Consider the following 26,751-nt stretch of genomic DNA (forward strand, 5'->3'; position numbering starts at 1 on the left):
CGCCACTGCACTCCAGCTTGGGTGACAGAGCGAGACTCTGTCTCAAAAAAAAAGAAAAAAAAATTATCTTACCTTTGTAATTTGATAAGACTAATTTATTCCAAAGTTTAGTTTCAGTGATGGTATCCTTCATGACCTTTGCCAAATCACATATAATCTCCATGATTTACTTTATATATTTTTCTTTGTATCAACTTGCTATTTATACCTAAAAACAATTGAGATAGCCAGGTGTTATACCTCAAAACAATTGAGACCACCCTGGAGAAACTCCAACCAGCCTCCCCACTAAGGTGGAGCCTCGGGAAGTTCATGCCTTTTGCAGTGGGGTGGAGCTTGGCCCCTCCTCTTCCTGTGTGGAAACTAGGATTCCAACCATCTGGCAGGAAGCACTGTAATGGAGGGTTTCTCCCTTGTTTTTTTTTTTTTTTTTTACCCCTTTTCACCCAATAAAACCCTGCTTTACTCACTTTTTAAACCATCTGTGAACCTAAATTTTCATGGTTGTGGGCCAGACAAGAACCCCGTCTTTAGCTGAAGTAAGGAAAAGTCCTGCAACACAATTATTTAAAATATAAAGTTTAAATCAGTACCATAACTAAGAAATTAATACCATTTGCCATGAATGTATGGTAAATACACAAAAATAAATACAGTGAAAACCAAATAATACTGTTAAGTCATACTTAGATGCAGTTTCCTGATCAGTGGTCAATAATGGCTTTCATGTTTTTAAGAATGGGTACTAGCAATCATTAGAAAGGTGTTAAAGATATATTTTCAACCAATTGTTGCTTTCTCCTTAACCCTAAGTACCCAAAAACAACAAAAAAATTATCAAGTTACTAATGCTGATTCAATTATACATTATACATAATAGGGAGAACACTAGGTTTAACAAATACAAAAATGTCCTAACAGACTTTAAAAAATAAACATTGACATTAAAATGTATCCCCATATATAGGAATCCCCAAAATCTCACTCTCGCCTGCCTGCCTGCTCTCTTGCTTACTTGTGCTTTCGCTTGCCCCCTTCTCGAGGATCCAGGGCGCTCTGACCACAGCCTGCAGCTGGGATGGGAGACAGAGGAGGTGGCTCAGGGAAAATGAGGCTGCAGTGCTGGTGGTAGGAAGATGTTGGGCAGGGATGAGCAGCAGCAGCAAACTATCGCTGAGGACCTGGTCATGACCAAGTATCAGATGGGCGGGTGACATCGCCAGCTGGGTACTTTGGTCCCTGGTGGAAGCATCCAGCTCAGATGTGTGAGTACTGAGCCTGTGTGAGGAAGGTGACGCCATGATTATGGCAGAAACGGGGAAAATCTTCAAGAAAGAAAAGGAAATGAAGAAAGGTATTGCTTTTCCCACCAGCATTTCGGTAAATAACTGTGTGTGTCACTTCTCTCCTTTGAAGAGTGACAAAGACTGTATTCTCAAGGAAGGTGACCTGGTAAAAATTGACCTTGGTGTCCATGTGGATGGCTTCATTGCTAATGTAGCTCATACTTTTGTGGTGGATGTAGCTCAGGGGATCCAAATGACAGGGCAGAAAGCAGATGTTATTAAGGCAGTGCACCTTTGTGTTGAAGCTGCCCTATGCCTGGTCAAACCTGGAAACCATAACACACAAGTGACAGAAGCCTGGAACAAAGTTGCTCATTCATTTAACTGCATGCCAGTAGAAGGTATGTTGTCACACCAACTGAAGCAACATGTCATTGATGGTGAGAAAACTGTTACCCAGAACCCCACAGACCAGCAGAAGAAGGACCATGAAAAAGCTGAATTTGATGTTTTCATCAGCATAGGAGAGGGCAAGGCCAAGGATGCAGGACTACTATTTACAAAGGAGACCCCTCTAAATAATATGGACTACAAATGCAAACTTCACATGCCTTCTTCAGCGAGGTGGAAAGGTGTTTTGATGCTGTGTTGTTTAAGAGCATTTGAAGATGAGAAGTAGGCTTGGATGGGTGTGGTGGAGTGCACCAAACATGGACTGCTGCAACTATTTAATGTTCTGTATGAGAAAAAGGGTGAATCTGTTGACCAGTTTAAATTTACAGTTCTGCTCATGCCCAATGGCTCCATGCTGATAACCAGTGGTCCCTTTGAGCCTGACCTCTACAAATCTGAGATAGTGGTCCAGGATCCAGAGCTAAAGACCCTGCTACAGAGTTCTTCAAGTTGAAAAACCCAGAAAAAGAAAAAAAAAGAAGGCCTCCCAGAGAACACCACCAGTGGGGAAACATTAGAAGAAAAGGAAGCTGGGGACTGGGGTGGGGCCTTCTCCCCAGATTGCTGCTCCTGCCTCAGCCCCTTCCCACTGTATCCCAGGCTCTGTGAAGTGCAGTTCTTCTTCTACACCTGGGACCACCAGCAGAGCAGGGGTCTCCTTGCCCCCATCCCAGTTCCCCATCCCACCTTCTTCCAGCAACAATCAGCTCCAACTGACTCTGGCCTTGGGAGGTGAGCCTTTCCAACCATGGAAGACTACTTTAAATGAAAAAAAGAAACTGAATAATAAATAAAATATATCAGGAGTCAAAATAATAAATAAAATAAAAATCAGGAGTCAAAAACCAAAAAAGAAAGAAGGAAACTCCCACAGATTCAACAACAAAAAAAATGTCTTGGAACAACATAAAGACTTCTTGAAACTATTAAGGGATTATAGCAAGGTTGCAGAATACCGGTAAATATACAAACATCAACCACTTTCCTATATATGAGCAAGGAACAAGTGGAATTTCAAATTAAAATATATCATCTACATTAACAACCAATACCATGAAACACTTAAGTATAAATCTAACAAAATACATTCAAGATCTATATGAAGAAAATGACAAAACTCTGATGAAATAAATTAAAGAACTAAGTGGAGGGATATTCCATGTTTATTACTAGAAAGACTCAATATGATTTTTCTCAACTTGGTCTATAGATTTAACATAATCCCAATCAAAATCTCAGCAAGTTATTTTGTGGTTATCAAAAAACTAATTATAAATTTCATATGAAGAAGCAAAAGACCCAGAATAGCAAAAACAATATTGAAGGAGAACAAAATTGGGACTACTTGACTTCAAGACTTAGTATAAAGTTACAGTAATCAAGACAGTATGCTATTGCAAAAAGAAAAAATAATAGCCTGGTGCAGTGGTTCATGCCTATAATCACAACACTTTGAGAGGCAGAGGCAGGAGGATTGTTTGAGGCCAGGACTTTGAGACCAGCATGGACAACATAGTGAGACTCTGTCTCTACACAAAAATTAAAAATTAGCCATGTATGGTGGCTTGCAACTATAGTCCTAGCAACTCAGGGGACTGAGGTAGGAGAAGAGCTTGAGCCCAGTAGTTTGAGGCTGCAATGAGCTACGATCATGAAATCTCATCGCTGCACTCAAACCTGGATAACAGAGTGATACTCTGTCTCTGAATAATAAAAATTTGAAAAGACAAATAGTTTAATGGAACATAATATAGAGACTGGTTAGAGACAAGAAATAAGCTCACACAAATGTCAATTGATCTTTGACAAGGAAACAAAGGCAATACAATGAAGAAAATATAGTCTTTCAACAAATAGTGCTGGAGAAATATGACATCTACCTGCAAAAAAAATTTTAAAAAGGAATCTAGACACAGACTTTACATGCTCCACAAAAAATATTTTGAAATGAATCATAGACGTAAATGTAAAATGCAAAAACTACAAAACTACAAAAAGATAACACAGGAGAACATTTAAATGATCTTTGACTTGGTAATGACTTTTTATATATAATACCAGAGGCATGATCCATGAAAGAAATAATTGATAAGCTGAACTTCATTAAAACTGAAAACTTCTGCTCTGCAAAATGTGCTATTAAAAGAATTAGAAGACAAACCACAAACAAGAAGAAAGCATTTGCAAAAGTCACAACTAACAAAGGACTATTATCCAAAATAGACAAAAAAATCTTAAAATTCAACAGTAAGAAAATGAACCACTCAGTTGAAAATGGTCAAAAGGCCTGAACAGACACCTCATAAAAAAGATACAGAAGACAAGTATACATATGAAAAAGTACTCAACATCACATGTCATTAGAAAATTGCATATTAAAACAACAATGACATACCACTACTCACCTATTAGAATGGCCAAAATACAAAACACTGACAACAGCAAATGCTGACAAGGATGTGGAGCAACAGGAACTCCCATTCATTGCTGATTGGAATGCAACATGGCATAGCCAGTTTGGAAAACACTTTGGCACTTTCTTACCATGCAATTTAGCAATTCTGCTCCTTGGTATTTATCCAAATAAACTGTAAACTTATGCCCACACAAAAACCAATACATGGATGTTTACAGTAGCTTTAATTTCCATAAACTCTAAATTTCTTTAAATATAAATTTCTGTAAATTTCAGTTTAATTTTTATAAACTGAAAGCAATCCTGATGTCCTTTATTAGGTGAATGGAGAGATAAACTGATAATCCAATTTAACGATGGAATATTATTCAACACTAAGAAGAAATGAGCTATCAAGCCATGAAAAGACATGGAGGAACTTTAGAAGCATTCAGATTGGTGAAAGACTCCAATCTAAAGAGGCTACATGCAGTATTATTCCAACTACATGACATTCTAGGAAATGCAAAGTTATGGAGACAGTAAAAAAAAATCAGTGATTGCCAGGGATTAGGAGGAAAGGAGGGTAAATACATGGAGTATAGAGGATTTTTAAGGCAATGAGGTTATCCTGCATGATACTATAATGGTGATCATGTCACACATTTGTCAAAACTCATAACAATGTACCACTACTATTCATAGAATTTTATTTTAAGAATCCATAGAATATACCACACTAATAGTAAACCCTGCTATAAACTATGGACTTTTGAGTAATAATGATGCATCAATACAGATTCATTGATTGTAACTAATACATCACTCTAGTGTCAGATGTTGATTACAGAGGAGGCTGCACAAGTGTGGGGACAGCCAGTGTATGGGAACACTGTACTTGCTGCTCAATTTAGCTGTGAAGCTAAACCTGCTCTAAGAAAATAAAGTCTGCTTAGGCCGGGCGCGGTGGCTCACGCCTGTAATCCCAGCACTTTGGGAGGCCGAGGCAGGCGGATCACGAGGTCAGGAGATCCAGACCATCCTGGCTAACACAGTGAAACCCTGTCTCTACTAAAAATACAAAAAATTAGCCGGGCGAGATGGTGGGCGCCTGTAGTCCCAGCTACTCGGGAGGCCAAGCCAGGAGAATGGCATGAACCCGGGGGGCAGAGCCTGCAGTGAGCCGAGATCGCGCCACTGCACTCCAGCCTGGGCAACAGCAAGACCCTGTCTCAAAAAAAAAAAAAAAAAAAGAAAAGAAAGTCTGCTTAAAAAAAAAAAGATAAAGGAAAAAGATGCATCCCCATTACATTCCTCTATTTGTTTTAAAATGTAAACAGATTCATCTTATTTTGTGGAGTTTCAGTAATTGATCAATTCATGGAGGGGTTGTGTTCCCAGGTCAACTTGTATGTCAATTGTTGGAACTCAGAACAAACTTTTCCAAAGAGACAACTGTTAAATCGAACTAAATATGGCCTGAGAAGGACTCCATACTTCTATATTTGAGTCTGTGGAGGAACTGCAACCTAACTTAATATAATAGGTAGACAAAATTGAGAACCTACCTTGGGAGTGTGCACCTGTAACAGTGGCTGAGTCTTGGCCAATCCCAGCAGCCATACTTCAAGCATTCATACACTGTCGAGTGTTCAAACTGTGTTCAACTAAGGCAAACGCTGAGCTGTACCTCACTTCTGATTTCTGTAGGTCACTTCCCTTTTTTTGTCTATAAATCTTTCACCACGTGGCTGTGCTGGAGTCTCTCTGAATCTGCTGTGATTCTGGGGGCTGCTCGATTCTCGAATTGTTCATTGCTCAATTAAACTCCTTCATATTTAATTCGGCTGAACTTTTTCTCTTAAGACAACATTCTCAGAGTGTTTAAATTTCTGTTCTCATCTACAAAAGCCTTTTCAGCTCAGTCTACAGCTGAGCATCTGGACTCAATATTAAAAAAAAACCCAATATGTTAGGTACACCAGTTAGAGCTTTCTACCCATTCTCATAAAAGTAGAACTGTATGAGTTCTGAGTTGCTTTTATTTGGATCTCTGCCCCAGAATTTTTTGAATTAAAAAAATAGGGTAAGAATTCTAGATTTATGGAAGGGGGAGGGGGTGGGGGGGTTCCTGGATAATATACCATACTTGGATGCACAAAAGGGTGGTAGTTTTCAGGGGAGAATACAGCTAGGTGAAAATCTTTGGAGGTTACAGGTTTGGAAGTTGGAGAAGGCATTTATGTATGGATTACTATTAAGTGTTTTCTTTTCTTTAGCTAAGAGTTTCTAACTTATACCGGTATTCTTCCAAATATGAGAATCATAATCATGGCTCATATTTAGTGGGTGGTTTTATGTGCATGAAATTAAACTAAAGACTTGGTATGGATTATCCAGTTAATCCTCAAAACAACCCTAAGAGATAAGTACTGTTATTATCCCCATTTTACAATAAGGAATTTTAAGCTTGGATGGTTTCAATAACTTGCCCACAATCTCAGATTTAATAAGTGGCTATGTCTGGATTTAAATTGACTGAGTCTGCTAGTAGAGCTCAAACATCTAACTGCTGCTTACGGAAGTGGCTCAAATAAGAAAAAAAGAAAGAAAATGCCTGTTTAAAAATCAGCCTTGCTATTGGACTTGTGTCCATTAAACACATAATGTGACCAGAAAAATATACTGAAATAATTTGGGGCTCTGAATAATTCAGGTCATGAAATACTGTGCTAACCCAAAGAATCCAGGTGAGTCTCCAAAGCTCAACACAAGTTTACTTACCTGAAAAATTATACATAGTCACCTCAGTTTTAATTTGCAGAACTGAAAGAGGAAGCAAAAATTTATTGCCTTCAAATTGACATGTGCATAATACTTTTTTATGTCACATCAACTGTGGGTTCGCTTTTACTAAGTGAACCTTGGCTGAAACAATACTTTGTTTCCTGTTTGATTATTTTGTAATAAGCCTGGGCTAAATACTGGAAAAAATGCTGTGAAGAGAAGAGAGGAGTAATCAGAGAACAGAGTAAATGACCTATTTGAGCAGTAGCATCTTTGATTCTTTGATCTGGGGAACCCTCTGATCAATGCAACATGCAGAGGCATGGGTCAGGGGTTCTCTCTGCATCCAGTGGTGAAAGAGATGCTTTGCCTAACTGCCACTCAGGGGAAACAATTGGGCTGAAGCTGGAGGAGCAGAAGAGAGAGGTAGTGAGAGACCCAGTAGGGAGCCCGCACAGAAGCATTCACACCATGGGCTATTATGGCATGACCCGGAAGGCAGTGATGTGAAGTGCATCACAAAAGCAGGACTAGCCTTGTAAGCTTCTAAAACTGAGTTTTCAGCATCTGTGATCTGCCTCCTGAGCATTTGTATCTCTCCATAGGAAGGAGGATGAAACAGCTGCACATGTTTTCTCCAGTGCTATAGACCTGTCATCAGCACTGCATTGTTTACATATGGCTATAAGGTCTTTAAGCCCAGGATCCCTTAGCTATACAGCAGGGACAGATATTTACATGACAGCTGTGTCAATTGGAAGCAGCCTTGTGAGCTTGTTTGTTTCACTGAAGCGCCAATCACCACCACCTGCCCCCTCCCCCACTGCCCCAAAGACACAAATCTAATTCTTCCCTCTTTTTAAAATGAACTCCATGTTAATAATAGAACTGCAGTGCAGATGCTCAAAATGGAAATAGCTGGCATTTCCTTAACAAGACTCATAATTCTGCTAGAAATAATGGATTTCAAGTGAAATAGCTCGAGTCCAAGAAGAGTGGTTATAATTCATGACCAGACGCCCAAATGAAATCAAAATCTGGGAAACATGCAAAGTGCTAATTTTCTACATCAGTGGAATTTATCAAGTTCCTACTGATTAATTTGAACAGTGGTTTGGTTGTTCAATTGATAGAGCTTTGTTTGCCTTGCAAAGACATCTGAGTGACATTGATTTAAATATTATTGCAACTTCCTGGTTTTATGAAAAGCTTTTAACACTGTAAAAACCCTCTGAATCACAAGTGGCTAACATTAATGTTTTTATTTTTATTTTTATTATTCTTTACTATTCGAGGCAAGATTCCTATTTACTTCACCAATGAGGTGAAGAGCACTGTATCTTTGAAGAACAATTACCATGTGTATTTCAAGAAGTGGTTTCTAATTCATTCGTGTTGCTTTAGTTTATGATTAGTTTTTCCAGATAAAGTACTTATTCTATAATAATGACTATTTACAATTAGCTTAGTTGAAAAATAAACCACTCCTAAAATGCTTACCAATAGTTCAATATTGATAATACACCCTGATGTGGTTTGAATGTGTCTCCCAAACTTCATGTGATGGAAACGAAGCCAGGTGCAGTGGCTCATGCCTGTAATCCCAGAACTTTGAAAGGCCAAGGCAGGAGGATCACTAGATCCTAGGAGTTCAAGACTAGCCTGGGCAACATAGTAAGACCCTCATCTCTACCAAAAAAAATAAAATTAGCTGGGCATGGTGGATGTGGCGGCACATACCTGTAGTTCCAGCTATTCAGGAGGCTGTGGTTGGAGGATCACTTGAGCCTAGGAAGTGGGAAGTGGGGCCTAATTGGGAGCTGTTTGGGTCATGAGGACACTGCTCTCATGAATGGATTAATGCTGTCATTGTGGGAATCAATTCATTATTGTAGGACTGGGTTATTTTTAGGTCAAGTCCGGCTCCCATCTTGCTCTCTGTCATTCACTGTTGCTCTTCCACTTCCACCATGGGATGAGGCAGCAAGAAGGCCCTCACCAGATGCTGGTAACTTGATCTTAGATTTCCCAGATTTTGGACTGTTAGAAAATAAATTTCTGTCCTTTATAAATTATCCAGTCTATGGTTGTTTGTTACAACAACACAAAATAAAGACATGACCTAAAACCTCTTTTCCACTATCTTACAATGTAAAATAGAAAAATGTTTTCTGACTTGGTATGTAAATAATGCCCTATTCTCCCACACTAAGATGTCTATGTCCTAACCCCAGAACCTATGAATGTTACTTTATCTGGCAAAATAGACAATGCAGATTAATTAAGTTAAGGACTTTCAGGTAGGGAAGTTATTCTGGGTTATCTGGGTGGGCTGATACAATCACAGGGGTCCTTATAATGGGGAGGCTGGAGATTAGGGCGACTGAAGGCTACAGAATATTGGAAGCAAAGAGAGACTTGAAAGTGCTCCACTGCTAACTGAAAATGGAGAAAGGACCATGAACTGAAGAATGTAGCTCTAGGAACTGAGAAAGGCAATTAAATATGTTTTCCCCTAGAGCTCCCGAGAGAGCCCAGTATTGTCAACAACTTGGTTTCAACCCATGTTGGTTTCAGAGCTGTAAGACAATAAATTTGTATGACTTTAAGCAACTAAGTTTGTGGTGATTAGTTACAGCAGCAATAGGAAACTAATAAACTAATAACACTGACTAACCCCAGGACTTAGACCAATTAATGCCCTTAGATTGGTGGAAGGAGTGACTGTTTCATTAGAACTAGACAATATAGATAAAAATTTAGTATATTCATTTAGCTTAAGGTACAAAATTTCTAGTCATTTTAAAGTGAAACACAATGATCCTACTCCGAAGCCATGTTGGGTGATTTAGGATTCTGTTCAGCTGAACATGGCTGGTCCCAAAAGCAGTGTGCCTTTGGAATACCCAAAGGGTGCTGAAAGGACTCAGATAATAAATGAGCTGTCCAATTATTCAGGAAATTATTAACAGGTGCCGTACAATTCATGTTCTATCATTATACATCATTCATCAAGTTAACAGCTTCAAATTGTTAATTGAGGGTCGTATTTCTCTAAGTCTTTTTTTAAAATTCCAATATATCAATACACAAAATCCCCATTTGTTACCTTATTAAAGTAGTGAAGAGATTTTCCAGCAGGGCAGTAGTTTAGAACTTGGGTTTTGAAATCAGAGAGAATGCAGGTTCAAATCCCAGCCCTACCATTTGTTGACTTTGTGACCTTGAGGCAGCAGCCCAATCTCCCTGAGCCTTGGTAAATGGGGAAAGAATCCTTTCTGTGGGCTTGTTGTAAAGATGTAATCAGATGAAGATGATCAGTGATTATCTGAGAATATCATGAAGGTGGCTTCATCTTCAGCATTGAAAACCTCATCCCAGAGAGTCTTGTCAGTCCTGAAGATCTAGGGCTTACCCTGAGGTCTGAAATCTATATTAAAGTTTCTATAGAATGAAGACTGATCTGGCTGGGAAAATATATCTCACCTGCCACTGAGTTGTGAAGAATGTGAAGTCCAGAAATGAACAAAATCAAGGCCATAGAAGCTGTATTGTTCTCCTGATAAGATCTTTTCACATGCCACCACCCCTTATTTCTTGCTTGTTAGTAACAGAAGGTAGATATTGCTATGGAAAAAACTCATTCTTCTCTGGAAATATATGGTTTAAAATGAAAATAGCTTTGGGAAACTCATAGAAAATAAGGATCTTGGGTGAAAACAATCTCTAGGCTTTCACCGTTCTACCTAGAAGGTGGGTTAGAAACCACAGTAATTGCTGGGCATGCTGGCACACACCTGTCATCCCAGCTACTCAGGAGACTGAGACTGGGGGATCCTTGAGCCCAAGAGGTCAAGGCTGCAGTGCGCCATATTCATTCCACTGCACTCCAGCCTGGGCGACAAAGCTAGATCCTGTCAAAAAAAAAAAAAAAAAAGAAGAAGAAGAAACTGCAACAAATCATATCTAATTACTTTTCCTTGGCTAAGTCACATAATCTAAATTAGAAAACAATTAGGTGATTATTTACTGATGTTTTTCTTCCTAATCACCTATAACCAGAAGTCAAACGAGGTTTGAACATAAAATGTTTCTTATCTATTAATTAATGATGTTAAGTTTTTGTTAAACCAGTTTTCAGAATGGTTTGCGAATGACTATTGTGAAAAGAATAATAAACCAGACATGAAGATTCCTGAAATTTAATTTTAATTCTGCCACTTTACATGTGTAGAAACTCTATGTATATAAATCTATGAATTTCTAGTTTCTTCATTCAAAAATTAAAACAAAAATTTCTCCTTGAAGATTACATAGGCAAAAATGCCTGGCATGTAGTTTGCCTACTTTTCAGGGCATATTCTCTACTTTTGCTTATAAAGCAAATATAGACTTTAGTCCACAAACACAAACATGTACGAAATATAATGTAGATTTATTAGTTTGTCAATACTCAATGCTGAACTCAAGGGCACTGAGTTCCTGTGGGATAAAAACTATAATCTGAGTTCATCCTCAAGGCTTACTTCTCAAGCAATGAAAATGTGTTCTTGTGGGAGCCAAATTGCCTGAGTTTCAATCCTGGCTCCATCAGTAATTATTTCTAAGATCTTGTCCAAGGTATTTTACCTTTTCTGCTTTAGGGTACTCATCTGTAAAGTGGGTATAATAGCAATAGTTTCATCATAGAATTGTGTGACGATCAAATGAGTTAACATATGAAAAGCACTTACAATGGAACTAACACATAGTGAGCCCCTTAATAAATTCTAGCTATTGTTTTGTATTATTATGTGACACTACCAAGTTAATAGTTGGTAACTGAAAGTTGATGGAGTTAGGACAGGGAAGACATGTGCAGCTCTGCATCTTAGATGTTGAAGATGCTAATTCTCCGTATGGCTCTGAATTCGGCTCCTGAACTTCATGGTGAATTCCATTGTCTCTCATATTACCGGGCCCAGCTTATACCTAGAATCTAAGTGTTTGCCCTGCCTCTCAGATACGCCCACACTTAATCCAGAGATACTCACTGAGATTGCCTGAGACCACACGTGCCTGGACAAGCCATATAATGAGTTCTTTTCCAGGGGCTGTCTATACTTTGTAAAGCTCCACCCAGATTCTGTTCCTCGTCCTTCGTAGGGACGTCAATTGAGATGGAAAAGCAGACCAAGTGGCTGGGTTCAGAGTGCTTGGCCTTTAGGGATTCATCCTTTGCTAAATTTTCATTGCTTCTCCTTCACTTGTCCTCCTTTTCCCACAAGGGTGTCAAAGCTTTATGGGATGACGGTCATGTTTCCAAATATACTGTTAGAGATATCTGTTCTTTTCAGATCATCTCAGACCTAGAGGTTATGAAGGTATTTTTCTGCTATTGTTAAGAATCCTTATTTCACTTTTCGCATTTATACCTGAGTCCATCTGAAATTGAATTTTTAGTCTGCTGTGAGGTAGGGTGTCCAGATTAACTTAAAAAAATATGTCCATCCAATTGACCTAGCATCATTTAATGAAAAAAGATCATCTTTCACCTACTGTGGTGCAATATAACTATTGCAATTCTGCTCTATTTCTACTGTAGTGATCTATTTGTCTATGCTTGCTCAAATACTACACTATTTTGATAGCTAGAGTTGTAAACAAAATATTGATATTTGATAGTGTAAATCCTCTAGTTTTGTTCTTCTTCAGTATTACTCAGACCATTCTTAGGTCTTTGTATTTCCATATACCTTTTAGAATCAGCTTGTCATTTCATACACACACACACACACACACACACACACTCTTACATACACATGATACTGATAGGAGTTTGATTAGGCTTCACTGAATCCGTAAATCAATCTGGAAGCCATCTATAACTTTACAATAATGAATGTAATCCATGAACATGATACAACCCTCCATACTGAGGCCTTTAAAATCTCACTAAATTTTGTTACATTACAGAGGTTTTCATTCTATTGATTCCTAAATATTTGATGTCTTTGATGCAGTGTAAAAATGTTAAAATTTTATTTTCTATTAGTTTGTTGCTGGTATATAGAAATACAGTTGAAGTTCATATAATATCTTGCCTCTAGTGGCCTTGATAATTTCTCTTACTGATTCCGATAGTTGTCTGTAAAATCCTTTTGCATTTTTGATGCACACTGTATACTAGCATGCCATTTATAATTAATAAGCATTATATGTCCTCCTTTTCAATTTTTATGCTCTTTATTTCTATTTCTTGCTTTATTGCACTGATTAGAATCTCTAGTACAATGTTACATAGAAGATCTCTTTTGACATTGTCTTCTAGTACACTAGTCTTATCTTTTATTCTGTCGGTTGCTATTAACCCTTTTAAATAATTTGGGCTAGTGTTCTGTTCAGGCCTACAATTTCCAACTGATAATTTTTAAGATTCCAACTTTCTGATAAAATTATCTTTTCATCTGTGTTTCTTTATGTCTATTTTCTTGCACATATGTATTATAATTATTTTTAAATCCTGTCTATAAATTTCTATTCATTTATTAGTATACTAGGACAGAATGCCTACTTACTTTAATATATGGATAGTCACAAGTCTCTTTTCATTCTCTTGGTTAAATGGTCTCATCCCTTGGCATTTCTAGTAATGTTTTTTAACATGGAATTGTAGACATTGGGTATAAAAAATCTACAGAGATTACAAATAATACTACCATTTTCCAAAGAGAAATAATATTTTCTCCTGTTCAGCAGGTGGGGTTAGAGAGCTAATCACCTTAGTCTCATCAGGCATGACGGTAGTGATGGTTTGGTAGTGATGCCTCAGTCTCTTGTCCGCCTCGATTCCTAGGCGATAGCCCACCAGGTTTTTCAAATAGGGCCTTAGGGTGTTTATTGAGGTCCTTATCCCTGACAGATTCTGAACTCTAATCTTGTCTTCTCCATACTACAAGATTAAGAAAATTCGACTCTGCTTCTCAGAAGTCTGTGACTTAGCTATTTATTCTCCCACTTTGTGTACCTTCAGAATTGAGCAGAGGTTAGAGGTCAATCAACTATCCAGTTTTATCACCCCACCTCCATAAACCCTTTGGGAGCCTTCATGGTTTCTCTGTCCCCTGCACTGACTCTCTACCCAGATAAATCTTAGATGCACAGCCTCTATCCCATACTCAAAATGGGCAAGTGCCTCCAGGGAAAAACTGCTGACTGCAATTCTCTTCTGTATAGAATCTCAACTCCGCTCATATTCCTTGCTTACGGAACTCTCTGGTACCCTTTAGAAGATAACTTTGGGGCTGAGCATGGTAGCTCATGCCTGTAATCTCAACACTTTAGGAGGCCAAGGCAGGCAGATCACTTGAGCCCAGGAGTTCAAGACCAGCCTGAGCAACGTGGCGAAACCCCATCTCTACAAAAAATACAAAATTTAGCCAGGTATGGTGGTACACACAGGTGGTCCCAGCTACTTTGGAGGCTGAGACGGGAGAATCATTTGAGCCCAGGAAGTTAAGGCTGCAGTGAGCCATGATCGCACCACTGCACTCCAGCATGGGTGACGGTGCAAGACCTTGTCTCAAAAAAAAAAAAAAAAGATGACTTTTGTATTTTGTATTTACATAAAGTTGTTCATAGTGTGTGCATTGATCTGCCACAAATGAATCCACCTAGTCAGGAAATACACACTTCTATGGATTTTGAGAGCTACTCTTTAGACTTATTTTAGAGAACAGTTCTTTTAAAAAGTAGATTGAAGTGGGGGGGTTGGGCAGGGAACGCAGGCATGATCCATCCTATGGAAGAGTAACAAAAGTAAAATAACTCCAAACTCTAAGGATAAACAAGACTAATCTGGAGGATGGCCACTGTACATGATCACCCTAGACCTATACCCAGCTGAGTTTTATGTGAAGTTTCATTTTTAGTGATATTATTTCAACACCTATGTAAAAAGTTTCTGTGGGGTTTAGGCCAAAAATTGCCCTATTTTCTCCCTTCCCTACTTGTCTCTTAAGAAAGCATTGTCCTGAACATGGATTATATTGCCACTGAAAATGGCTAATTAATATAGTATGCGACCATTTTATCTGGGGCACGATCTTCAAATTTATAGAGCTAATTATAAATTATCTAATGCTTTTGATTACAGTTTTTTTTCCCTAGGAGTCATTCATTATTACACATTTTACCCCATTTTTTATCCCCTCAAAAATTCTCTCCTGCCCGGATTTTGAAGTTCTCACACAATGTAAAAACATAGTGTGCCGCCTTTACCAGTCAGTCAGTTGAGATGGTCTGGTTTTAATTTTTATGCACCAGTCTTTCCTTAACTTGTGCAAATAAATTATTATTTTTTGTATGTTCTATGTCCTGTCTCTAAGCTATCAAATTCTGACTGTCAGGGACATTGAATGATGCTGACCGTGTACATAGAGTAGATGTCCAAAGCAATTCCCATATAATTCTTTCCCATTCCATTATATCTTGGCATAGTGATAGCACGTGAAAAGTAGATTTACAATGACTATTAATATTTGAGGAGCAAAGTCAGTATCCATGCAAATGAGGGATTAATGCTGATCCCTAAATGAAGTGTTGGAGCAGCCAAATGCTGTGACAGCATTGCCTTGCAACCTATTTAAGAGGCATTTCAATCATGATATGATAAATTTCCTCACATTGGTCTATGTAAACTCACTAAAGCAGGAAAGGCCATTCATCCAAAACATAAGCCATTTGGGAACCTGAAAACATTTTGTTTAGCTTCTAAGAGATAAGCCTACACTATTTTGGTTAGATCTTAAAAGAAGAGGTTTGGCCCTATCACTATCAGTAAGAAGTAGTGCTCAGCTTTCATGTTTAAGTAATTTTAACGATGACCACAGTCACTGTTAATCATATATTTTTCATATTCTAGGTTGAGCTGTAAAACTTTGGCAGCAGAATGGCCCCTAGATATTTATGAAATAGTACTGTATAGCACATAGGAAATTTGTACTTGGAAAAAGTAGGAGTAAGTCTCTCTGGCCAGTACATTGTTTAGGGAGTATTGAATTTATGTAAACAAATAGGTCAGTATGATTGGCCCCATCAAAGTAGCAAGCCTTATTTCTAATTCATTTTTGTAATAGATTACAGTAACTTGGGAGCAAAACATAGACTACTTACTTGAAAGTGTCAAATGCAATTATCACTTAGTGATTTTTCACTTTTAAGGGTCACAGAGAATACCTAGGACCTGGAATAATTTGTTCTCGTCACTGTTGCCATTTTGCTTTGAGATTCTGCTTTGCTTTTATGACCAAATAAAATGTAACAAATCTCTCTCTTCTTTCCAACCTCCCACCTTCTGCCTCCTCCATGCTCACGAAAGATACCCTCCAGTCTTTTCAGGCAATCCAAAGCAAATAGAGATCTGAGACACTGCCTCATTTGAGCCTCTAATTACGAAGATGTTTGGTAGATCATAAGCTGTCTTTACTAAGCTAATCATAAACACAAAGAGTTTTATGAATGACCAATGTTTAATCTACATCTTTGAGTTCATGTATTTTTCTTCCAATTTGTGAAACAATTATCTGCTATTATAATTTAAATATGAATTAATTCAACCAGAGACCCAGCCTCTCTCTTAAAAGGCATTGTAGATTAATGAGTAAATATGTATTAGCATGTCTTCAAACTGTACATTATTGACCTGAGAGACAACAGGGAACTATAATGACTGATTATGTAAATCCTCAATTGCAAATTGTTGCTAAACTCCATAATGTCATTAATTTACATTAATGTCAGTCTTTCTTTACTAGACACTTATTAATTAGCTGTTCCTTGACACATACTTTGATATAGACTTTTTGTGAGTCATTAAAGTCCTTTGTGTAGAGACCTTCTTGAAGACCTTTTAGTTTGTATATAATTGACAAACCAGATGACAGCTTTTACTGTTGATCATAGAACTGCAGCCAATTCACTCAGACATTGAATTTATGTTTTGAAACCTTTCCTTTTAATGTTTTTATAGAGAAAAAGTTTAAATGCAGGTACATTTTATTTATTAGATAGTCTAAAATATGCCCTTTTTTGCAAGGTCAAGTTTACAGGAGTTTTCTAACCAAATGCACAACTGCTTTTAGAGATTTTGTAATAGGAAATTCTTCTCAGAGTCACCCACTATGTATGAATTCTCTACAAAAAGTCTCGTGTTTTAAATTAGTTTTTTAAACTAGTACAGATTTTGACATGTTCAATATGCCATCTAACTGAATTCAGCCTCCTGAACATCCAATGACTGACAGCAGCTACCTCCTGGAAAAGTCCAATATCATTTAGATTCAAGGCAGTGCTTACCAACTAAGGGTACTCCAGGTCACAGATTCTTTCCATTTTGTGTTTGTTTCATTTGTACTAATTATATTGTTATTCACTGTAATTCATTCATTTATTTATGCATTCCAAAATACGTATTAAGCACTAATAATTCTACACCCGTAACTATCTAGACAGCAGTGAATAAAAGAGACAAAAATCTTGCCTTCATTCAGATTACTTTCTAAGGTGTGGAGGAGCTAGACAATACACAAGAAAATCACATAGAACTTTAGAAAATAATAAAGTAGAGAGAGCTGCAAAGGTGTAGTAGAGGAAGTGCAATAAAAGCAAGGATCACTATGGGGAAAGGGGATTGCTGTGGGGAGAGAGGAGGGGTAATTTTAAGTCAGATGGTCAGGGAAAATGTATTGGACAATGGTTTGAATGAGAAGAGGGAAGGAACTCTTGCAGACATCTCAGGGAAAGGGGTTCTAGGCAGAGGAAACTGTGCCTGGAACTTCAAGAAGGCTAGTGTGGTGGAGCAGAGTCAGTGAGGATATAAGGAGGAGACAGGTTCAGACAGGAGGTAGGAGAGGTATAGGCAGAGCAGGAGGATCTTGGGGCCACTGAAAAGATTCCAGCTTTGGAGGGCTTGGGGAACATCGAAAAGATTCCAGCTTTTAATCAGTGGTGAGGAGCCCTGGAGAGATTGGAGCAGAGCAGTGACAGGTTCTGAATATATTAACAGAATCTTTCTCCTTTATATAATAAAATAAGCTGTTTGGGATAGGTGAGTAGGCAAGGGCAAAAGCAGGGAGAACTCTTAAGAAGTTATTGCAATAATTGAGGCTGGGTTCAGGGGGTAGTAATGCCGTGTTGAGAAGCGGACGGATGCTAAATACATGTGGAGTATGTAATACAATATGTATAATATAATATATAATCAAGATTTGCTTGTTGATTCAGTGCTACATACAAGAGAAAATCAAGGATGACCCAAACTTTTTGGCCTCAGCAATTGGGCTAGAGAATTGCCATTAACTGGCTGGGCACAGTGGCTCATGCCTGTAATCCCAGAACTCTGGGAGGCCAACGTGGGCAGATCGCCTGAGGTCAGGAGTTCGAGACCAGCCTGGCCAACATAGTGAAACCCTGTCTCTACTAAAAATAATTAGCTGGCCATGGTGGTGGGTGCCCATGATCCCAGCTACTGGGGAGGCTGAGGAAGGAGGATTGCATGAACCCAAGAAGTGGAGGTTGCAGTGATCCACAATGAGAAGAAGCATAGGAGAAGCAAGTTGAATGGGACAGAATTGAACAAGACTTTGTTTTTTAAAACATGAATTATATGATTTCTATTAGATATCTATTGGAGATAACCAGTGGCAGTTGAATATTCAAAACAAGAGTTCAGGGGAAATTTCCATGCTAGAAATGTTCACTCAGGAACCATGAGAATGAAGATGGTATTTAAAGCCATAAAACTGAGAAAGATCACCAAGATACAGAGGACAGAGTAAAGAAGACCCAAGAATGATCACTAGAGAATTCCAGTGGTAAAAGGTTAACATGAATATTAAAGAACCAGCAAAGGAGACTAAGGAGGATTGATTGAAAAATAGGACAAAAACCAGGAAAGTGTTGTGGAATCTGGTGAAAAAAGTGTTTTAGGTATGGAATGTTCAACTATTCCAAACTGCTGATGATAAGTCAAGTAGGAAGATTAAAGGTTAGTCATTGGATTATGTAACATGGAGGTCCTTGGTGACTATGGTAAGAGAGCTGTAATGTAATGGGAGTAAAAGTCTAATTGCAGTCAGTTTAAAGAGGATGGGGGAAAAGGGGTTGGAATCCATGATTATAAGAAACTATTTTGAGAAATTCTCTTGTAAAGGGAAGCATACTGAAATCCAGGATAAGATTTAGCTGATTACAAGAAATGATAGGGCTCTTGAACATGGATGTTGATGTAACATTTTTCTTGAACATGGGTGTTGATGAAATATTTTCTTGGTGTTAGAGAGAGCTCTATTACAGATATTTCTCACTCTGTGTTCCTCCCATGCCCAGAAGTACACCTTCTGGAGCTTTTAGAAGCAACAGAAGCATTCATATAAGAAGAGATTTAGAAAACTACCTGAAGTATTAGGGTCATGGACTTCCTAAATAACCCCCCTTACCTCTAGGAGCCAGAGATCACCACCATCCTGGGTGTTGTTATCAATGAACAGTGCTTGAAAACTCCAGGTCCTTCATCTTTGGTTTTATTTTTGACTCTCAGAATAACCTTAGGTACCCTTTCAAGTTTCAGTTGGTTCAAATTAAAATGAAGAGGCCAAACTAGATTGTCTCTGTGGTTTCTGTGGGGCTGAGATTCATGATGTTGGGTATTAATAGCACTGTAGATTTCTAAATAGTGTGAACAAACTGCATTTTTAGATAGGCTAATGTTGTTTTCCTATTGTAGTTGGAGCCTTGATCTTAAAATTATGTCATCTGGAAAGTGATATTTGAAAGGTTTTAGGCCCTCAATTTATTCTAGGAGCAAGCCTTTTAGTCATATTCATACATTTTCTAGGTAAAAAATATTCATTTGCTTTGTTCTCAAATAACTTCTGGGAAAGCCCCAAGTGAGGAAAATGATCCAAATGCAGATGCTTAAGATGAAGGTTCAAAGTACCAACTTTAAATCATTCTCCATAGATTTAATTGTATCAGGGCATCCCTGCATGAATTTTTATAATGGTAACTGTTTTCATCTTCTTTTAGCTAGCGTAGAAAAGGAAAAATGGGGTTTTCTAGTCTTAATGAAGAAAGATCATGGGAAAGGGGCTTCCACCTATACAAGATGATCTGATCTCTGCAATGTGGTATGAGGCAGGAAATTAGCGGAGAGTTATGCCAGGAATCAGCACTTAAAAGGACATGGCTATTAGACTGTAGGAATAGTGATGTCTGATACCTCAAATAGAAGGTCTTCATTTCTGAGCTGCAAGATTCTTACGTTAATTCAAGCCTCAGTTAAACTAAACAAACAAACTAACAAAGATTTAAAGTGTAGACTTGTGTTAACTGTGCTTTGGGGAAATCAGTGGAGAGAAACTGTGTGCATGTCTGAAAAAGCAGCTGTGAACTAGCTAGAAGTGATGAGAATCTCCGGATAAGGTCTATGGTAAAAGACAACCAAAATAAATCTGTGAAAAACATCAGTGGTCTTGTGGGATTCTCAGAAATGATAATAGAAAACAAATTCCCAGTAGAGAGTGTAGAGTTTGTGAGGTCATTTCCTCTGAGATTTAGATTGTTTAGTTAGACATTAAATAGACAGGTAACCCCTGGGGCTGGAAAACTTGGGGGCATTGGAGTTTACTCCCATTTGGATCTCTGAGCCTATTACTCACAAGAGAATATAGATTGTAAAATAATTGGAACACATTATTCATTGAAGGAAAAATGTTGACAAGATAGGAGTTTTTGATAGACACTGTTAATTGTCTATCCCAGATCCTTTCTCTTCTTCCTCTTTCCTAACTGACCGTAAATATTTTCTTGGGCAGCTTTATGCCCAGCGGAAAAACCGAGCTTCCCAAGCTCTCAGGTAAGGAAACCATGTGGCATGTAAGTTAAAGTCACCAGATGGCACTTGTGGGAAACTCCTTAAATGAGGGACACTCACAGCATGCAGCATTTTGCATTTTCCCCTTTGCCTTTGCTCTTCCGCTTTTAAAATATCTGTAGGGACAGATACCCGGGGATATAGCAGACATCTTGCAATCATGAAGATGACATCTGCTCATTAAGCGTGAGGAAACAGAAAAAGAACAGGAGTCTTGTCCCTTATAGTGTTGTGGAGCCACGAGGCAAACTTCGGACTTCCAACTTCTGGCCATCTCATTGTGTAAGAAAGATAAACTTTTGCTGGGCACAGTGGCTCACACCTGTAATCCCAGCACTTTGGGAGGCTGAGGCAGGTGGATCACTTAAGGTCAGTAGTTCAAGACCAGCCTAAACAACATGGGTCTCTACTAAAAATACAAAATTAGCTGGGCATGGTGGCTGGCGCCTGTAATCCCAGCTACTTGGGAGGCTGAGGCAGGAGAATCACTTGAACCTGGCAGGTGGAGGTTGCCGTGAGCTAAGATCATGCCACTGCACTCCAGCCTGGGCAACAAGAGCAAGACTCCATCTCAAAAAAAAAAAAAAAAAGAGAAATAAACGTTTTTCCTACTCAAGACATTATTTGTGTTTCTGTTATATGAAGCTAAACAGAATCCTAATGTTATACTTTTTACTTCAGTGATTTTTTTTTTTTAATCCTCAAACTTCTACTTATTGTTTCCCTTTCTTTCATTTCCAAAGGGAGTGATCCTGGTCTGGCATTTCTGATGTCTGCATTTAAAGTTGCCATCTAAATCATCAATCTGTTTTCTGCTACTATCACAGAATACCACAAACTGGGTAACAAAATTTATTTGGCTTACGGTTCTCGAGGCTGGGAAGCATGGCACTGGCATCTGCTGAGGGCCTCATCCCATGGTGGAAGGCAAAAGGCAGAATGCAAAGGACAAGCAATCATGAGAGACAGAGAGAAAAAGTAGGCAGACCCCTGCTATAATTAACCCACTCCTGAAATGAGAGCATTGACCATCTTATGAGAGCTCTACCTCTTAAATGTCCCATCTCTCAACACCATCACAGTGGCAGTTAATTTCAACAAGAGTTTTTAAAGGGGGGATGTTTAAACCATAGTAATCATGATAGAAGATTTTTTTGTTTGTCTTTATTATACATATGCAGCCCCCTTGTTATTAACAGTAAGATGGCCCCCTGAGTTTTAGCAGGGCCAGGGGATAAAACCAAGGTGACTTGCCTACCTGAAAACTGCGTCCTGCTGGCTAATTTCATTAGCCTTGTTGCTTGACTTTATGAAATGACTGGTCCAAGATGAAATTCTACTAGTTTTTCTCCCTAATTATGTTTATATATTAGCTGTTTTACCACCTTTTCAAAGTTGTAAGTTTCTGACTCTGTAATCTGATTTCAAAGTCCTGAATTCTGTTATCTCCAAGTAGTTGTACTTATAATATCAAAAATTTGTTATTTTCTAAGTAGATGATATGAAACCTTTGAATTCATTTTTTGGCTGTTACTGTCTTTATGCTGATAAAACGTGGTAATGAGCAGAAATGGAGGTGAAATAAGATTAAACCCATGATAACTTGAACTAAGCCCACCTTTCAATTTTCAAATGTGGAGAACAATTGGATTGTTGAACAGGCTTATCAATCCAGTTTTGTTCCATGTCACCACAAGAGATTCTTGAGGGAATGGGGTGAGTGTTGATTACTGTTTGAGAATTTGATCTCTCCAGGACATAACCTTTTTAAGAACACCATCCTTCAGCACCATTTTTATAGTCCGAGTAATGAAATACAGCTTTGCATTTTATTTTAGTATGTTATCACTGAAGCGCTTGTCACTTATCTGAGTTGGGTATTAGTCTCTTTGATAGGTTGTTATCTAAATTATGTATTAGATTATGTTCCAAATTATTTTGTAATAAATTTCATTGTGTAAATTTAAGTTATATAGCATATTATGGGACATATAGACAGTTAAAAGGTTACTATAGTGAAGCAAATGAACATATTCATCAAAATTGTTTTTCTAATAAATTTCAGTGTGTAAATTTAAGTTATACAATATATTATGGGATATATAGAGATAGTAAAATGGTTACTGTACTTAAGCAAATTAACATTCATCATCTCACATAGTTACCTAGTTTTTTTTTTTGTTTTTGTGATAAGAGCAGTTAAAATCTACCCATTTTACATAAATCCCATATATAATAAAATTTTATTACCTATATTTCTCACGTTGTACATTAGATTTCTAGACTTACTCATCCTATATATCTGCTACTTTGTATCCTTTGACCTATGTTTCCACTTCCTCTCTCCACCTCTGATAACCACTGTTTTGTTGTCTCTGTAATTTGGAATTTTTCTTAAGACTTCACATATAATAGAGATCATGCAATATCTCTAGCCACTTGTGAAACTGAACTGGAGTAATTGAGTAAATAATTATCTTAGTTTTAAATTATTTTTTCTTAAATGTATGTTTAACTCACATTTATTTCAATTTTTAATATTAGAAGTGTTTGGGGTCTTTATTTAGAAGTTTGGTGATGCTTTTATGACCAGAAATATGCCATGGGAACTTAACTCTTGTTTATATCAATTAGACTATGGTAAAATTGGTTTTTTAATATATCATTTCTTTTAAAGTCAGTTTCTAATAACTTATCAATGACATTAAGTGAGGACTTATTATATTTTAAGCTGATAACAAATTAACTTATATCACACACAAAAACCTTAGACCTTTATCCCTGATGCACACAATTTACATTTTGTATGTCACAATTTACATCATCATATAATACTTTACAACTTATTGTTGTTTTTGACCATTTTTCTTTTTAGCTTTTGTACTTGAGGTATGTATTATTAATATGCCACCATTACAGTACTGGAGTATTCTGGATCTGACTTTGTATTCACTTCTAGTGAGTTTTATAGTGTCATATGTAATTATGCTAGGAATTGTCATCTTTTTATTTCCCTTGAAGAACTCCCTTAGGCACTGTCTTAAGGCAGGCTTAGTGGTAATGAGTTCCCTCAATTTTTGCTTGTCAATGACTTATTTTTCCTTCATTTCTGAAGAACAGATTTGCTGGGTGTAGTATTCTTGGCAGAGAGTAGTTTGCTTTTTTTTTCTTTCATCACTTTGATCACATAATCCCCTTCTCCCCTGGCCTGCAAGGATCTGCAAAGAAATTCACTGACAGTCTAGTGGAGACTGACTTTTATGTGACTTGATGCTTTTATCTTGCTGCTTTTAAAATTCTCTTTGTCTTTGACTTTTACCAGTTTTATTATAATGTGCCTTAAAGAGGACTTATTTCAAATAAATCTATTTGGGAGGCTTAAAGCTTCATGGATTTGGATGTCTATATCTTTCCCAAGTCTTGAGAAATTTCCAGCAATTATTTCATTAAATAAGCTTGTGTCTCTTTCTCTGTCTCTTCTCTTTCTAGAAATACCATAGTATAAATACTTGTTCACTTAATGTCTCATAGGCTTTCTTCACTCTTTTTTATTCTTTTTTTCCCCCTCTGACTGGATAATTTCAAAAGACCTATATTCAAGTCCACCGATTCTTTTTACTGCTTTATCTAGTCTGTTGTTGAAGCCCTCAATTTTATTTTTTATTTTATTGATTGAATTTTTAGGCTCTGAGATTTCTGTCTGGTTCATTTTGGTGATATTTATCTCAGTTGAATTATCACTTAGACAATGAATTGCTTTCTTGATTTTATTGAATTGTCTGTTTGTATTCTCTTGTATCCAAGTTTCCTTAAGATCATCATTTTGAATTTATTTTCAGGCAATTTTTAAGTTTTTATTTCTTTGGGATCAGTTGTTGGAGAATTACTGCGTTTCTTTTGTAGCATTATGTTCCTTTGCTTTTTCATGTTTCTTGTGTCTCTGCCTTGATGTCTGTGCATCTGGTGGTGCAGTCTTCCAAATGTTACAAAGTAGTTTTCATAGGGGAAGACTTTCACCAGCAGATGAACCTGAGGGTGAACATTGGGCAGGGTGCAGTGATTTTGGTTCCATGTGGGTGCAGTGATGTAGTCTCTATGTAGCTTCTTCAGTTGTGATTAGTGTTAGCAATGATGGGAGGTTCCGCAGTCATCTAGTTTGCAGGAGTTTGTGGCAATTATGGTGGCTGCCTAGGTTATTAGGGCAAGGGTTTTAGGGATTATCCTGTTCTTGTCTTTCTCATAGTGGTGCATCTTAGCTGAGAGAATCTCCTTGGATTCTGGGTCGCATGGCTCACAGGCAGCCACAGCAGCATGGGATCCAAGTCACAGGTGCTCAGAGCAGCTGTGAATCTCAGTTCCTGGGGTTGGGGTCTTGTAAAACTACTATAGCACCAAGGACTTGAGGCACAGCCGTTAGTGGATGCAATTCTACTAAGACGGGATCTGTTGTTCTGAGGCACACCTAGCAGCTTAGGCCTAGGGCGCTGGGATGTAGCTGTAGTGCTGAACTGTAGAAGGCAGGGCATGGCACTGGTATGGCTTCAGGGAAGTTCTCTGGAAGCTTGAGCCCTGGGGACAGCTGTAATTCATGTAATTCATGATGCAGAACTAACAGGGCACACTCAGGCTCCAGGGAATGAGGTACCATCCAGTGGTGAATCTGGATCTGGGATGGTGGGACATGGCAGCATGTTAGGCTCTGTGAGGCCAGCTGCAGCAGGAGCAAAGACCCAAGAATGACAAGATGCCACTGTGGCTTGGACCCTAGTGGTTGGAGAGCAGCACAGATGACTGCTGTCAGAAGTGGGGTGCCTCAGCAACTTGTACTAGGGGAGCTAGTCTAGTTCTAGGAGGCAGGGTGCTGCAGTTGTTTGTTCTGGAGGGTGGGTGGCACAGGTCAGCCAAGGTTCTAATTCTCTGGAATGCAAGGCACCGCATATGGTTGGATCCAGAAAGTGGTGCTACATGGGCCAGTGGAGCTTCTGGATTCTTGTGGTTTGACGATGGTGACTGTCTGGTGTGTAGGAGGCATTAGGTCCCTGGGAATTGGGGTATTGCCTCAGCTATGACACCAGAGGCATGACTGCTCTGGTAGTTTGAGGCTCTGTGTGCTTGGGGGTAGGGCACACTTCAGGTCAGCCATAAAGGGAGTGTCCACCAGTGACTGGGATGGTGGGGAGGGACTGGCTCTATGGAAGTTTAACCTTAGGGAGTTGGCAATAGCAGGAGCTTGGTCTGGGGATGATGCACTGTCAGTGAGCATAATGCAGCGGAGGCTGAGCCTCAGGGATGGAGGGAAGCAAGGGCTACTTGTCTCTGAAGCAGGATACACTCTAGCAGTGGCTCCAGTTCCAAAATGGCACAGAACAGTAGCAGCACTGGCCACACAAGGGGAGACACAGCATCACTGGCTCCTTCTCGGAGGGTAGCCTGGCAAGTAGACTCTGGGGAACTCCCTCAGATGGGCTCCAAGCCTGTGAGAACTGCAGGTGTCTGCAGAAGTGGTGGGGGCTTCTGGGGTCCTCTTGCTTACCTTTTCTCCACAGACAGAAGTCCCTCCTGGTGCTGAGCTGATCTCAACTAGAGCAGTGGGTGGCGAAAGCAAGCTGTTTCCTGCCCTTCTCTATGCAGCCATCCTAGATTTCTTGTTCTACAGGATTTCTGCTGCTGCTTTGCTAGTATTTGGTACTCCTTTAGATATGTTGGGCAAAATCTAGTTGTTTGTTCATTGTTTTGGGTTATTTTACATGGGAGGAGAGCCCTAGGAGCTTCTAGTCAGCCCTCGTGCAGACATCACTGTCAATTCCAAATCTTTTGTGTATTTGATGATTGAATGCAATGGGATCATGTAATTATTAAATATAAGTTTGTGAAAATGAACACTATGATTTTTGTTTATCACTCAATTGTTCTTTTTA

The 26,751-nt window shown here is 38.5% G+C and overlaps 1 pseudogene; it reads left to right on the forward strand.

Annotated features, from left to right (window-relative positions):
* The first annotated feature begins 1,136 nt into the window (after positions 1–1,136).
* Positions 1,137–2,475, forward strand: LOC116467799 (proliferation-associated protein 2G4-like; annotated as a pseudogene).
* Positions 2,476–26,751: the final 24,276 nt, after the last annotated feature.

Source organism: Hylobates moloch, unplaced genomic scaffold, assembly GCF_009828535.3.
Source record: "Hylobates moloch isolate HMO894 unplaced genomic scaffold, HMol_V3 SCAFFOLD_5, whole genome shotgun sequence".
Classification (NCBI taxonomy): Eukaryota; Metazoa; Chordata; class Mammalia; order Primates; family Hylobatidae; genus Hylobates; species Hylobates moloch.